The 14923-nt window shown below is 39.9% G+C and overlaps 1 long non-coding RNA gene across 4 annotated transcripts; it reads right to left on the reverse strand.

Moving 5' to 3' along the window:
• Positions 1-512: 512 nt before the first annotated feature.
• On the reverse strand, positions 513-13266 carry LOC138686910 (uncharacterized). 4 transcript variants are annotated; one of them, XR_011326245.1, is made up of 8 exons: positions 12897-13266; positions 12081-12163; positions 8821-9842; positions 7095-7206; positions 6680-6745; positions 3264-3402; positions 1214-1441; positions 513-1119 (listed from the first exon to the last, which is right to left on the reverse strand). It is a non-coding gene; the product is annotated as an uncharacterized lncRNA (long non-coding RNA). The 4 variants fall into 4 exon arrangements; XR_011326244.1 differs by having other exon boundaries at positions 513-1441; XR_011326247.1 differs by having other exon boundaries at positions 513-1441; positions 8821-9039; positions 12897-13263.
• Between the last annotated feature and the right edge of the window lie 1657 nt (positions 13267-14923).

Genomic DNA, 14923 nt, shown 5'->3' on the forward strand with positions numbered 1-14923 from the left:
GGATATTAGATAACTTCTGATTAATATCTCTTTTTACTGTGCTTCCATCTTTGCATTTAATTTCTGAATTAAACTTTTTTGATAGTGGATTCTGCCATTCACCAGCACAGACATTTTGCTGAACTTTACCTTGCAAGAAATATCTTCAACTTGAATATGTCCCAACATCCTTTTAATGCTTTCTACTATTTCCTGAAAGCACTGCGAATTGTTCCATTAGTTTCAATAGTCTTCCGATCAGACCCACGGGACCAAAAGATAAATGTATTACATACTCCAGAATGAATGGTTAAAAAGAGTGCAGTAAGATTAAGGCATTTGTAACTATTGTTTCCACGGTGCCAATAAAGAATAAGTAGGATAACAGATTACTACTCAATATATCTTAAATTACATCACTTGAAAAGGGCTGCATTGTCCTTAATGACATGGATATTTTTTCCATTCATATGACACTTTTCAAGAAAAGCGTATATATGCTCTGAAGGCCCCCAAAAGAGGCACTTGCTGATGCCCTAAACAGCTAGTCTAAACATAAGCGTGATGTACATAACTTGATAAAATACAGTGCCTGATATGGAGCATATTTAAGCATTAGCTCCATTATTAGCACTTTGATGACAGGCCTTCGTTCTCCTTTGCCATTATCCATTTGCATTTAGTAGACAAATCAAATATTCCTCTACCCCTTCACCCACCCGTTGCCTGCCCATCGGAGGCAGAGGATGAAGATCCTACCTCAGCCCAAGTCCCACCACCACCCTGCAGTTGGGCCAGGGTTTGGTGAGAGGATGGATGGACCCGTTCTTCAGGGAGCAAAGGAGGTAATTACAGCAGTGCCGTCAGAGGTTTTTTCCTTTTTTTGAAAAATATTTCTGTGGGATTACACGTATTTCTCCAAACCCCGATACAAAAGATATTATGCTTCATGCTCTTCTGGCGAGCATGCTTTGCTATTCGTTTTACTTCAGTTTTCGGAGAAACGGTGTGTTGCAGTTCTGACACAGAGCATTTGTGTCGGGTTGCAGATGAAAAAACAATTCACCAAATGAAAATTCCTCAAATAATTCCGTTCAGACTCGACACACACACATAATGAATCTCCAGCTGACAATCTGTCTGAAATGCAAAAATACTTCTTAGTCCTTGCCTTGCTTTTGAGCAGCCTATCTCAATTAAAGATCAGGTCCCCACATAAGCTTCATTGCCTTACCAGGAGGTGTAGGAAGCCCCCATGTTGTCTGGACAGGTCCAGTCTCTCCACAGCTGAGGCAGGAATTAGCCCCAAGTAATATTGTTATGGGTACAATCGGAGGTAGGAATTGGGAAGAAACAAATCCTGCTGGAGTCTCTCGAACCGACCTTCGAGCCTGGGCTGAAAGCTCTCGTGCTTTTGCCTTGCTGCTTTAGCTGGTGCTGTTCAATGGGAATCCACATTTTTCTGTTTTGCACAAAAATCATTAACATCTTAGGAAACTCCAGCTTGGAGTGGCAATCCATCAAGAGCAAGATTAATACAGGGATACAATTATATATGCTGTTCATAATTTATGCCACCCTACCATCCAGGCACCACTTAAGCAGGTGGCACAAATCTGTCCTCAGCAGCCCCAGAAAGTAAAATTTGGAAATGCAAATGTCAGAAGCATTGCGAAGCGACAGAAGCAGATCTGTGAACTGATCCAGGCTGTGCTATTCTGGATGCTTTATTTTCATCCAGCTCTAACCTGGTCCCATGGACCGAGTGGCCGGGAGAGCCTGCCGTGCTCCAGGGATGATGCCAGCCCCGCAGGAGCACGCCTGCGTAGCAGCCACTGGACTGTTCATCCAGAGCTGGGTGAATAGTGTCCGATCTCTTGTTGAAATCAATTCACTTCAGCCAAGTTTTAACCTGCTTTTCTGTCCTCCTGCAACCAGAACCAAGAACTAATTTTTTTTTTTTTTTTTTTTTTTTTAAGGCTTATTCATGCTTGTTCATCAAGTATTTGCAGGGGAAGAGCTGTGCTGCTGATCCAATCAGCCAGGCAGCACAAGGTGACTCAGAGCTGGCAGGTCACCAGTAAGTAGCAGAGCACAAATAGCAAGTCCTTATTTAAAATTAGTTCTGGTCAATATAAGGACTTAAAAATTCACCCAAGACAATAGTCAGATAATTTCGAATAATGGGTATATCTGAGAAAACCGGTCTCTGCTGGTGGGTATTCTCTGAAGTCACATTGATCAAATGACTTATGAATTATTTATCCAGCTGTGCTCTTAACCTTAAAAGCAAGCATTATTGATTTTGCTTCATATATCATATTATGGAATCAAAATATAGGAAAAAAAAAATACCATGACTAAAGTGGCATGGAAATGGCCCATCAGCATGTGTTTATCTGTCCTCTAACTCAGAGAAAGATGTACAGAGGTTGCAACTGCAAAGTTAGAGAGCAATTCTGGCTTCACTGGCAGCTGCAAAACACTGTAAAGAGAATCTTCCTTTAGCTACAGAATGCAGCATGGAGTTTGAATAGCAAAAAAATACATTTTGATTTAGATTCAAAATGTAAGTATTCTACTCTCATATTGTTGCTTTCAGACAAAGCCGATGTTTGTGTATCTATCAAAGTTGAGACTTAAATATCCAAGGTGAACAATAGCAAAATGAAGCATTTACATCACTGGAGTAACAGACATGGTCCGGGGAAGAATACTCAAACTTGAAAGAGACTTTCCTAGGAAGAGCTGAAGATTTTGTTTCTTTTTTTAGCACTGAACTACACAGAGAATGGTAGACTTTGCAAGGGGAAGAAACAACAGTATCATAAATTAAACTTACAGTCAAGAAAAATAATAAATACTAAGTGCTTTGCTGTACACATGAGTCATTAAGGTTAAAAACCACTTCCCCCCCCCGCCCCTTCTCATTAATACATTATTTTAAATAAAACACTGTGATCTAAGGTGGACAACACCAGCTCCTTTTGTGAGGCTGGGTACAAAATGAGTGTTAAGCCCTTGAAGTAAGACAGCTAGAGATTTCTCCTGGGTTTCTTGGCCCATTAATCTCCCTGTCATTCCTATCCAGCTTTTTCATATCTTCCTTGGACTTGGTGACAACAGAAAGCTTGAGAGGCTCCAAAGTACCATCGTTAAAATAACAGATTACGAGGACAAAGCTCAACATCACCTTGCCCTGAATGATATCTGATCAAAAGAGTTTCTTAAAAAATTCACGCTTGAAAACTGTACTCCCAAATACCATAAAAGAAGAATCTTACTTTTAGTTATGTGACTTCTTTTGACTTCAGAGAGCATCACAAAACCTGTGACAAATAACTTGAGTTTTTGGTGGCTTCACACAGTAAAATTTGCAAATCACCACTCCAAAAGTGTTCCCGTCTCCAGTTATCAACGCAACTGGAAAATATAGGAAAAAAATATAAAGAAGAAGTGTTAATTAATGGTTTCTTTCAAATATTTCCATTGTGCTTCCAATTAATACCTTCATTAATTCAAAGTAAGCCTCAATGGTCCTGAAGGGAGGACTCTTCATTGCATGACACCCTATCAAAATTTGCTACCTTCCTCTCACGTTAACATGTTATGTAAGCAACACAGCTGCTGGGTCTTACAACGTATTCATTGTATAGAGAAAAATGGTGAAACATTTCTTTTCTTACCAGCTCATTTTAAAAACTCTACCTTTAAAAAGAAAATTTAAAATGAATCTACAATGGAGCTAAATGACTGGATATTACAGAAGCCTTTGGCTACAGTCAGGATTTATTAGGAGATAGTTCATGACGTACAGTATTAAACAGGGGTTAAAAATAAACCATTTGATGATGTATGGAGTTGTTGCAGCTATGGAGGAGAACATCCCTGCTTACAGGGAGCCTTCGATGAAGTATTAATATGGGAGAAGAACCGAGTACTTTTGTCCCCTCTCCCCCTCCCCTGCTCTGGAGTAAAATCTATCCTATGTGGAGAAAAAAAACAACAAACCAAACCAAACAAAAAAAAAATCAATATATATATTTCTTCTCTCAAATCACAGTTGGCAAATTAGATCCACATTTCTTTGAGAGAAATTGCTTTAGTGAGAAGTGTCTCTATCAAATGAGATTTCAAATATCTTGTGTTTCAAAGTTTTTCATGGTTGCTTATATAATACATTTACTATATAGGAAGAGTTATCCTCTGTACTATATTTGTTGACATAATCTAGAGGTATCTTAGTAGCATATTTCACATTTTGAAAGATATTTTGAGTACATGTGCTTAGTTGGTGCAGTTTGGGGACTTCAGATGTTATATTTGACATGTAAACAGCTATGACTGATGACCAACCTTTCAAACGAGATATACAAAAATAATTACATTTTCCATAGCCCTTGCTGATGGACGGCGGGATATGAAAACCTTTAACTGAACTCGCTGATACTTGAGGACATGCAGGCACCTCAGTTTACAAAGGTGGGGAAACTACTGGAAAAAGGCTCATTATTTTAGCTGTTGAGTGAAATTGCCTCATATAGATAATATTCGGTGCTGTCCCACAGGCTAGAGGCACTTGGAAAACGTCACAGTAACATAGCAGAGGAGCAGCAGAAGTAAGCAGGCCAGCCAAAGTCATACTTACGTCACTTATAATGGGATCTCTCAGTGCACAGCCATTGAATTTCACAGGCATGGATGGGTAATTTAAGATTAGGCATCATTTTGAATGTATTGTCCTATGATGGGAGCTCATTTTCAGCAGGTATGGGACTATGCAGCTATTGCACTTAATAGGTTTACATCTTAAAAACGCTTCCTTTCTTTTTCTTCTGGTAAGCGAGTAGGAACGCACCATGCAGGATAACCTAAGAGAAGTTTTAATCCTGCACGTCTAGCGGCAGAGTAGCCACAGCAACAAATTGCAGTGCTTTAAATGAGCCCTACAAACTTGAAATGCAGCCTGAAGAAGAGCTCCACAACTTATTTAATCATAAACCTCTTCCTTTCTCCCCATGGCCGTGAAGGACCAGAGCTCAGCGAGTGGCCTTGGTGGTGGCACGCTACCTCCATCTCCAGTGCAGCCCCGCTCACTCCGCACCAACACCAGAATACAACCCCAGGCTTCGGTAGTTCGGCTTTAATGTGCGAGACGAGAGGGAGGAGAAGGCTCAAGCAATTTTGGAGCTCGTTCGGTTGATCTGAAACTGTACCTGCTCATCATTTTCCCGGGTGTTCAGCCGGTAGACGACTGCCGCTAGTCCCACTGCCTGTCCCCATAGCACAGGGTCAGCGCAAGGAATTTATTCAGAGAGAGAATTAAGGCTCTTCATCCGTGAGGAGAAGCTGCAAACAGCCGCCTCGTTACTGCTAATGGACCCTGCGGACGAGCAGGGAGCACAGCACGCTCAGCCAGGGAAGAGCAGTTCCTCAGTCTACGTCGTGCTCAAGGGCCAAATTCATAAAAGCAAGGGAAGGCGCAGAGTAAGTGCCACGGCTGGAGCTGCAAAACGACCCGAGCAGTTCTCGCTTACCGAGGTTCATCGCTGAAGGAGGTTGGCAACACTTTAATTTCTGTGCTTCTGCCTCCGTTCCAGCCTATGGTCTTCAGTCTTTTGCATAAATGACACTACCAATATACTGTTATATTCAGCTTACTGGGGAAAGCAGATAAGGTCACTTATAGTTACATCATTAACAACCAACAAGTTATTATCCTGTGTCCATAAAGACCTGTCAGTGGAGGTAGGGACTAAATTTCTTGGTCTTCTTTATAAAAAGAAAGCATTAGCTTTAATTGTAATATCAAACTAATAGAAGAATGAGTATCCTTTGATAAAGAAATTCTCACTGGTGTCTTAGGCCACAATGCACATTCGCTGAAAGCCAATCTATTTCATGTTGGGTTTTATTAAAATGATTTCACACCATTTGGAGGCGAGGAAGATAAGCGAGTAAAAGGCTGGCAATCTAGCTGTGCTGTCTTCTATGGGATGTATTGGGAGCAGCTTCTTGAACCATCAAGTAATGTTTTATAGCTTCTGAGATTACATTACTTCTCCTTGTCAGTCACAAGTACAGGAAAAAATGGAGCACTAGCAAATAGAGATAAAGGGGATTTATAGGGACACGCAATTAATATATACACAGGGAATGAAGGACTGTATATGCATATACCAATACTTCAGAAAATGTTTTTAGGTATGTTAATATTATCCCTAAATATTATTTACTATTATCCCCCTAAGTATTCTGCTTATCTTTTCTAGTATCTCCTCCTCTCTGTTTTTTCCTCTTTTGGGTTTCTTAACATAGTGTTTGAGTAAAAAGCCACATGTCCTTCTCCTATCATTACACCATTTTCTTTTTACCTGGCTATTATATTTAAAACCTTTTTAGAAAAATTGTTTTCAGCTTATCCTGCAGTTACCATAGGTAACAAGATGCCTACAAATAATGACAAGCTTTGTAATATGTGTTAATAGAAAAATCTGACCTCTTCTGAAGTCTACAAACAGAAAGAGTTTTAATCAAGGCATCCTGTTTTGGATAAACAATTTTGGAGCATGATGAAAATAGGCTGCACAGTTTCAATCAAACACTGATGTCAAACAAAAAAGTTAACATTTTTTATTGGTTTTCTCAATTTTACTTATAAAATCTTTATAGAAGAAGTAGAATTTTCAAAAGCACTCACCTTCGGTTATTTTCAGTGTTCCTTAACTTGTGGGCATCTATTTAGATATCTTCCAGTGGAAGTGCTCTAGAAGGAATACAAACATACGGTCAATGGGTTTTCAAGGTCCTTTAAAAGTAGCCTGTAAATGCCCAAAGAATAACAGGTCCCTGGTTGAAAATTACTGGTCTAATTCTTTTTGGTGCTAGAACACATCTTTTTAGTCTTAAAAACCACAAATACTTTCTTTCCCAATAATATTTAACACAAATATTTCACTGATTATTATACCCAGTAATTTAGTGGCTTCTTTATTAATGTGGACGACTTAGTACAGTAAGGAACATAACTTCAAAATGCTTTTCATAATGACTGCCAGTGCACAAACATATCAGTAGCATAAAACCAGTCATAACTAAAGCCAAAAAAGTCTTACCTGGTCCATTGATATAACAAACCAAGCTGTTCCACTTGATTACTTAAGTCCCACTGACAGCGGTCACTTCACGATTGAATTTGCCGTTACAAGATCTCTTTCTTGAATTCATCTGTAAAGCAATACCAAGAGGAGCAAATAGGACTTTCAAACTTGAACTTAATGGAAATAAAGGACATGGAAGCTGGACTTCAGGCTCAAGGTCAACATATATTAACAATCAGAAAGCTGAAGAAAATTCCTGAGAAATGAAATCTGTACTAACTTTGAACTGGCAATCCAATTATGAAATTAGGACAGCTTGCCAAAAAAATTTATGGTAATTATAATGCCTTTTGAAAAGTTTAAATCTTAATATTTTATTATTGTATTTTCTTCTCGCGAAGAAAAAAAAATTCCATGGAATTGCAAATCCATGAGCATTTTGTGTGCAAAAAGACAGCAGGACTTAATTTTTATTTTTCCAGATTGTCAGAAATATAAAAAAGAATCTTTTTTCCCCTAAACCAGGAATTATCCCTAAGTGGAAATGGACGCATTTTAAAATTTATGATGCATCAATATTTGAGCAGAGTTCCTTCAGAATGAAAACGTTGCTGTTTGGAACTGTGCGTTCCTTCACCTCATTTAAAATCACTTTGACTCTGTAGCATGAATTACTTTCCTTTCTCTCCGATAGGTGGAATGGAGGCTGCTAGCAAAAAAATTCATCTATTCAACAGTATCAGAATTTGTCAAAGCTTGATCTATGGCTTAGTCTCCCTCTAAAAAACATTGGTTCAAAGAAAGTTGATGTGGTTTTTCATTTACTGAGGCACTGCTATATTTAATAACAGCATTCCAACATGTGTTATTGATCTCTGTATTGTAACAATTCTTACAATTCAGTCTGTCACATGGATATAATACACGTTTACTGACTTTGCTGTAGTGGTTTATGGAAGCCAGGCCTGGACACATTTTCCACAGGGGCAAGGCCATGCACACGCACAGATAAAGCAAATGAAACATAAGGGGAACATTCTATACGGTTCTATATTACTCAAATCTGAGAAATATTTAAAACCCAAGAGAATATATTTATTGAGCAAATGTACTTATTTAAAGCACATTTCATTTAGGTTACATTTATACTATGAGTCTGAATTTAAATTCAGATTTAGAATTTTCAGGCCAAAATAAATCTGAAATATCGTATTGATTTCAATCTGACTCTTCTGGGTACACCCATGCAACTGAGAAGAGAATTTGCCCAACTGAAGACAATTCCCTGCACAGTTTTTATATGAAAGATTTAAGGGTCTCCCCCTTGAACAAATTGAGACTAAATGTGATGAGAGCCCTGGGAACCAAAACTCTTCACTGAAGGACAGAGCTTCCTACTATCTATGTAGGGGGTGGGGGAGCACAGAGAAAATAAATAGATAGATAGATAAATAAGAAAGAATGCGGCAGATTCGCTTCAATTCAGAAAGGTAAGGCACTCTTCCAGGCTGCTCAGCAAGACAGAAAAGAGTTTCTGAAATCTCAGCATAGCAGTAAGGTGTGTCACGTAGACAGAATGTATCCCCAGCCTCCCAAGGAGAAATAAAACCTGCCAGCCCAGTTTAGTTGGTTGAGATGGAATTGCCCCATAAAATCACCACTGCATCTTCTTAAGGACATAAATGTTGGACTCGTATTCGTCCTTATCCATCCCGTGTCTCAGAAGCTGTGCAATGCTCACCCAGGTGCCCAGGAGGTCCTTTGGGTAACCCCAAGGCAAAGGAAGACAAGGAGATGCTTTGGCTGTGTGAACATCCTTGGAGCACCTTCTTCTTCCTCTCCTGTGAGCCCTTCGTGCTCATGGGCTGCATCGTTTGTTGAGATCTTATTCCTTCTTGAGCGCCACAGTCATTCCCTGGGCTGTACAGCTGGTACGTAATAATCTGGTATCAACCGGGACCTAGAAAGTAGGAAGGCAGAGGTGGTTCAAATCCATCTTCCACCCACCCCATCCTTTCAGGGGTGCATGAATATGGAATAATTGTTATAGAAAAAACCCTCAGAATTTTGCAGGTCAGCTTGGCAGAAGTTTCTTGTTCTTGTAAACAATTTTTGAGGCGTGTGCTGCATGTGAAGAGCTGTAAATGCCTCTGCTGTGGATCAATGCCTCTCAGGTATACAAAGAGATATTGTCACAGGATAATATCTCTCCTTTTTTTCTGTTTTTTTCAATACTGTCAAAACAAATGCTTTGCTTGAAAATAATTCTTGCAATATTTTGGATTCCCACTTGTTTGACAAATATGAGCAAGTCAAAATTAAAGGGATTTGTCATCACAGAGTCAACTCCAGAAAGTAAACGTGAGCCACATCTGATCGGGGTGCTTTGTGTGCCAGAGAATCATTTCCTAGTCGGAGACAAATTGCCCATTTGGGGATGCTACAGGTGACACATTAGACATAAGCACTCAGATTGGGTACAATAGCAGAATCCCTGCTAACTGTGAAAACATTTTTTGTTGCTTGTAGAAGTTAAGAGGAATCAATGACGAAAAGCTTTTGTATTATGATTGCCTTTCCTGGTATGATTCAAGGTCCTTCCTCCCCCACTTTGCGAGGCCAATTTCTCAGGCAGTCAGGAGCCCGTTGCCCCTCTGGCACCGTGTGGACAGGGGGGATTTACAGGGTCAGCTTCTTCCACTGTCTTTTTCCCCAGCATATATGTTTAATGCAGAATTATCAGGTTTCCCTGTACCAAAACACCTTCAAAGAGAGAACAGATTTGTTTCAAAAATCAAAGTGCAATCAAACGGTCTAGTCTAGTGCATTAAACAACAGTATCCCATAAGGGAAGACTGCTGACTTTCATGATTAATAAATTCATTGGGGAAAAAAAAAAAAAAAAGCCAAGGAAAATGGATGCACGAGTCTCAGAGTTCCGAAGAAGGTTTAAGCATGAGTGGTAACAAGGACTCAAAGCAGGAACCATAAGCAAGCAGAAAGAGACCTGCACAAGAAATTATGTTGCTGTAAGAAGTCTCAAATATTAAGAGGCCTGCCAAATGTTTAAAAGTATTCATTCAGTGCAAAAGCAAGCTGCAAACTGAAGAAAACGTTTAACCAAATTTGTCTACACAGGGTAATTTTTAAAATGGTATTAAAATAGACAAATCATAACGGAAAAGAAAGTCTGTAATTTTAGCAGATGATTACTAACTGCACTAATTAAGTGGCTTTAATTGACTCCATCGAAGTCAAGAGACAATTCAGATGTATATTGCTGCAAGACTCAGTAATCATAATTTCTGCAAAGTAACTTTTAAATGAGTTATCCTGCAGCTTTTATTATCTAGATAGCTGTTTTCAAGCCATGATTTGGAGATCCCCAGGGGCCACAGATTGCTACTAAGGCACTGAAGGTAACTAAGAAAAGCATGTTTACTGTCAATACACTTTCCCTGGAAGCTTTGGAGGATCCCAAAATTCAGGGAGATCAAGAAGAGAAAGGGGGCAGAGGGAATAAAATATTTCTGCTTTTATTACTTTATTACTGCTTTCTGAGCACTTTCAAGCTATGGAAAGATATCTTCTTGCTTTCCCCTGAAGAATTCCTATTTTGCTGCCATTCTTAATTAAAGAGAAAGAATATTAAAAATTAATTTGAAGGCACAAACCCAAAACATTTTAACATGTGGAACCTTTGCTTATAAAAAATAGTTGCTACTCCTCATAACTTTACCTAATCTTATTACTGAAGGGGGGTAACTTCAAATAAAACTCGTTTTTTAGAGAGCCTGAGCAATACAACTCCATCAAAAAACAAATTAACCCACAGCATCACTATTCAGCAAAATTTTTAGTAACTGAAGACACAGTCCTATAGCAGGAAGCATCAAGGGCTCTTGGTTTATGTTTTCTCATTTAGCCCCATAAATCCTTTATTTAACCTTGAAGTCTGACAAGAGCAATTAGTCCTTCTTCATCCCGTGAAATCGCTTTATGGATTTGCAGCCTGTTGCTTTAATGTCATTCCTTTTCTCCAAATTGAGTATGTTCAGCTTTCCTGCAGTCCGACATTATAAACCTTTCATTCTTTTATTTGCGCTCTTCCCAACTCTCTTCTTTATCTTTCTTCTTTGAAATATTGTGCTCGAAAGCTTAATGTAGCATTTTAAATGTTACCTTCCCAGTTCAAAACTGAAAGGACTATATTTTTTCATTTATAGCTAGTGTTTTACAGGGGATCAAAACCTCAAAAAGTGGAGAACTGATCTAAAGAGGTATAAAAGCCTTTGTACTAGAGCAACTACTTTAAGACTATTTTCACTCAAACATATGAAAAAATTGCATTAAAAGTATGTGTGTATAAAAGGAGCTCAGCCATTTCTGAATCTTTGAACATTTCCCATGGCTACCCTGGAATTGTTTTAAACATACTTATTTATATTTATTTCTTGTGCAGTCTCCCCTAAAAAAGAAAAACTTTTTTTTAAAAAGCACAATACCTATTCTCCATTTTTTCTTGAAAATATCCAAGAAAACAGTTTGTAGCCAGCATCCTGTGGTAGGTTGCATTTGTTCTTGTCTAAGTAAATTGCGGAAATAACTAAATCTGGAGAACGTTCTCCTGTGCAACTCCACAATGTTCTTTCTCCTTAAGAATTTTTTTCCGGGGGGGGGGGGGGGGACGGACAAACTCATTAAATTACAGTTACACAATTTTTAGCTTAAAGGTCAGCATCTCTCTTGGTTTTTTCTTTAGATTCAGCGATAAAATTTACGTGGGTCAAGATTGACAATGCTGACGACATTTTCTCATGTTTATTTACTGGGTCTGTGAAGTGAATGTAATAGTTACAGTCAGCTGTGAGCTTGGCAGCGTAGTTGCTGTTCTGAAAAGAAGGAAATAAATAAAAGCACCGTCCACATCTGAAATGAAACTTCCAGGAGTGGCGGGTCTGTACCACAAGCGTGAAGCTTTGCGCCCTGCTCTCTCCTTACCTGATTTCTGCCCAGCTCAGCCTGGGTGAGCGGTCCAGCGGTGACAGAGCCGCAGGTGATGCTTCTTCCTTCAGCACGAGGAACTGCATGGAAAAGAAAAATACTAAAACTACAGGCAACAACAGTGCAGCACAAAACTAAACCAAGACAGAGACAGCCAGGAAAACTGCTGAAGCAATGAAGACTTGCACCCACTGTGAGAAGGAATAAATCAATATAGGCAACATGTAGATATCTGAATTCTGCCAGCCCCATGGAAATTAATAGAAAGTGGCACTGCAAGCAGGAACATGCCAGCAGAAAACAAGCCAAGGGAAGAGCCATCATTGCTCAGCACGGAGCCTGGGGAAGGGAGAGGCTCCCCAGCTAGGCCATGAGGACCGGAGCAGATGAGCAGGAGCCCCAAAACCTTTTTATAGTCCCTCCATCATCATCATCAGCAGCAGCTTTTCTCTTGCAAAATGCGATACAGTCCCTTTTCCTGGCAGCGGGAGAGGCATGCCCGCTGTGGGGTTAGCAGGAGGGTACACAACCTCTTTGTGAATGTATATAATCCAGGCATGGGTATTATAAGCCTCCTTCACACCACTTAAACATGAACAAAATTATGCTAATATGTATATGCCCCCATGCTGCATCTACCCCTGTCTACAGCCTCTCTCCAGTGCCGCTAGCATGGTGCCGAGTGGTTAGACAGCCCCTGCTAGACAACATTTTTCCCCAGGACCTCTTGGAAGAGAGAGAAATAGATATCTAAAGAGTAAAAAAACCCCACATTTAGAAATTGCAGCTTACAGAAACGCCCATGGGTCTCACCTCATTCAGTACATTGCCACAGTTCCTTGGGGAATGCAGATGAATAACCCCCATCGCCGCCCTGGCACCGTGAAAACAAATTCCCCCGGGTCTTCCCCAGCTGTGTGTAGGGGTGAGGGTTCAGATGATGGCTGTTGCCAGATAAATTCTCCTTGAGCAGCCTCTAATATGGATTTAGCTGTGACAGGGAAAGATAAGGTTGAGTTAAGTCCATAAAATGTAGTCTCATGTCAAATAAAAACAAAACCAGGAACATGGTCTATATCAAAATACCCTCGTAAAGCAAAAGGGTGAAAATTTTACATAGCGTGGGAGCACTTTATACTCTTATGAACCTGATTACCAATGAGGACCCTAGATTTCTTTATTCTGTAATTTGTCCCTCTCCTGGCTACAAAGCAGCGGTTTATCCCACCCTCGGTGCCTCGTTCTGCACACAGGTGTGCAAGCGTCTTCTCCCATTGCTCTGAGCGTCTGTGTAAGGAGTAAACATACTTCAAAGATTGGGCATATAGTTTAGAAAATTCACGTTGTAGTAGGTACCGTAAATTAGCCTCCTGGAGATGAGCAACGGTTTTGATCTATTTCTGGAGAGGAAAAAAAGGTTGGAAAATTTGCTAAATTTTTACACTTATTATGAGAACTATCATTCAAAATTTTTTTTTACTCTGCATGCTTTTTTGTTTATGATTTCCAAACATTTGTTCACTTGGTAGTTTAATTAAAGAAATAATTATATTTGAGTATAAGGTCATTACCTTTGCTTGGAGGTGTGGGCACTGGATTGTAAATGGTTTTGGCATATTGCAGACTGTGACAAACTAAAAAGTCTCAGGCTGCTGCAGCATTTGGAGGTTGCCAGCACAGGCTGGAGGCTGTGAAAGGCTACCAAGACCTGCTGGGCTCTGTCCAGAACCAACAAATGTGAGATACCATACGTGCGAAGGAAAACACGGTGTTGCAGAAACCCAGCAAAGAGGCAACATCTGTGGTAGCTCCCCTTGCCTGGTAAATTAAGATGTTGTATGCCCCACAATACACTTTCCAGCTCTTTCTACGAGATATTGTTGGAGAAATATTAAAACTGCCACATGCCTGAAAAAGTCATTGATTTAAAAGCAGAAATAACTGACAGAAGTTTCTTCCCTTCATCCTGAGAGACTCAGACTGGGGTTTCAGCAACACATCCAAGGGCAGGCAGCGCTGGCAGATGGTCTACACACTGCTTCCCTCAAACCCTTTTTCATAGCCAAGAATTAAGATCTGCAGAGTTCCAAAGAAATAACACTTTAACTTCCCTAATTGAACCCAAGACCGCTAGACCTAAGAAACGTACATGCCCCTTCACTAGACAGCTACACAAGGGGTCCCACCGGTTCAAGGACGTGAATAACTTCAGTAAGCTGGACTGCTCAGCACAACCCTGGGTGCAGCTCACATGCTGCTGAAGTCAATAAGAAAGATTTCCTCTAATAGGTTTTGAGTAGGGCTGGAGCACAGCACCGGGCTGCCATGGTCAGAATACGGGATACACATCAACAGAACATTTCTAGCACCTATAAAATGAAAGAACAATGCAGAATGCATGCATTTCCCTAACTGCAGCAAAAAAAGAACACAAAAATATTAATGCAATGCTGTGAAAAACACTGATTATTACTAATTTCTCTTTTGTGCTTGATACATTCTCTCAGCAAGCAGCTCCATTGCTCTTTACCATCCGTATGTCCATACGTGCATGTACGCAGAGACACGTATATACAAACACACATGCACTTTGTTATTTCTGCACCACAGGCTAACGTTACTTCTCTGCCTCTTCAATAACCAGATGACGAAGAAGGAAATATGCCTTTGCAAAGGCACTGTATTCTGGCTCACCGCTTTTTGCTATTTTTCAGCTGAATGTCACTTCAGATTACCAAGTGCTGTCCAAAGTGCAACACAAGCCCAACAGAACAATTTCTGTGCTTTTTTAATACTTCTGCTTTCACTGACGCTGCATGAGATATAAATACGTACAGATA

Source organism: Haliaeetus albicilla, chromosome 9, assembly GCF_947461875.1.
Source record: "Haliaeetus albicilla chromosome 9, bHalAlb1.1, whole genome shotgun sequence".
Classification (NCBI taxonomy): domain Eukaryota; kingdom Metazoa; phylum Chordata; class Aves; order Accipitriformes; family Accipitridae; genus Haliaeetus; species Haliaeetus albicilla.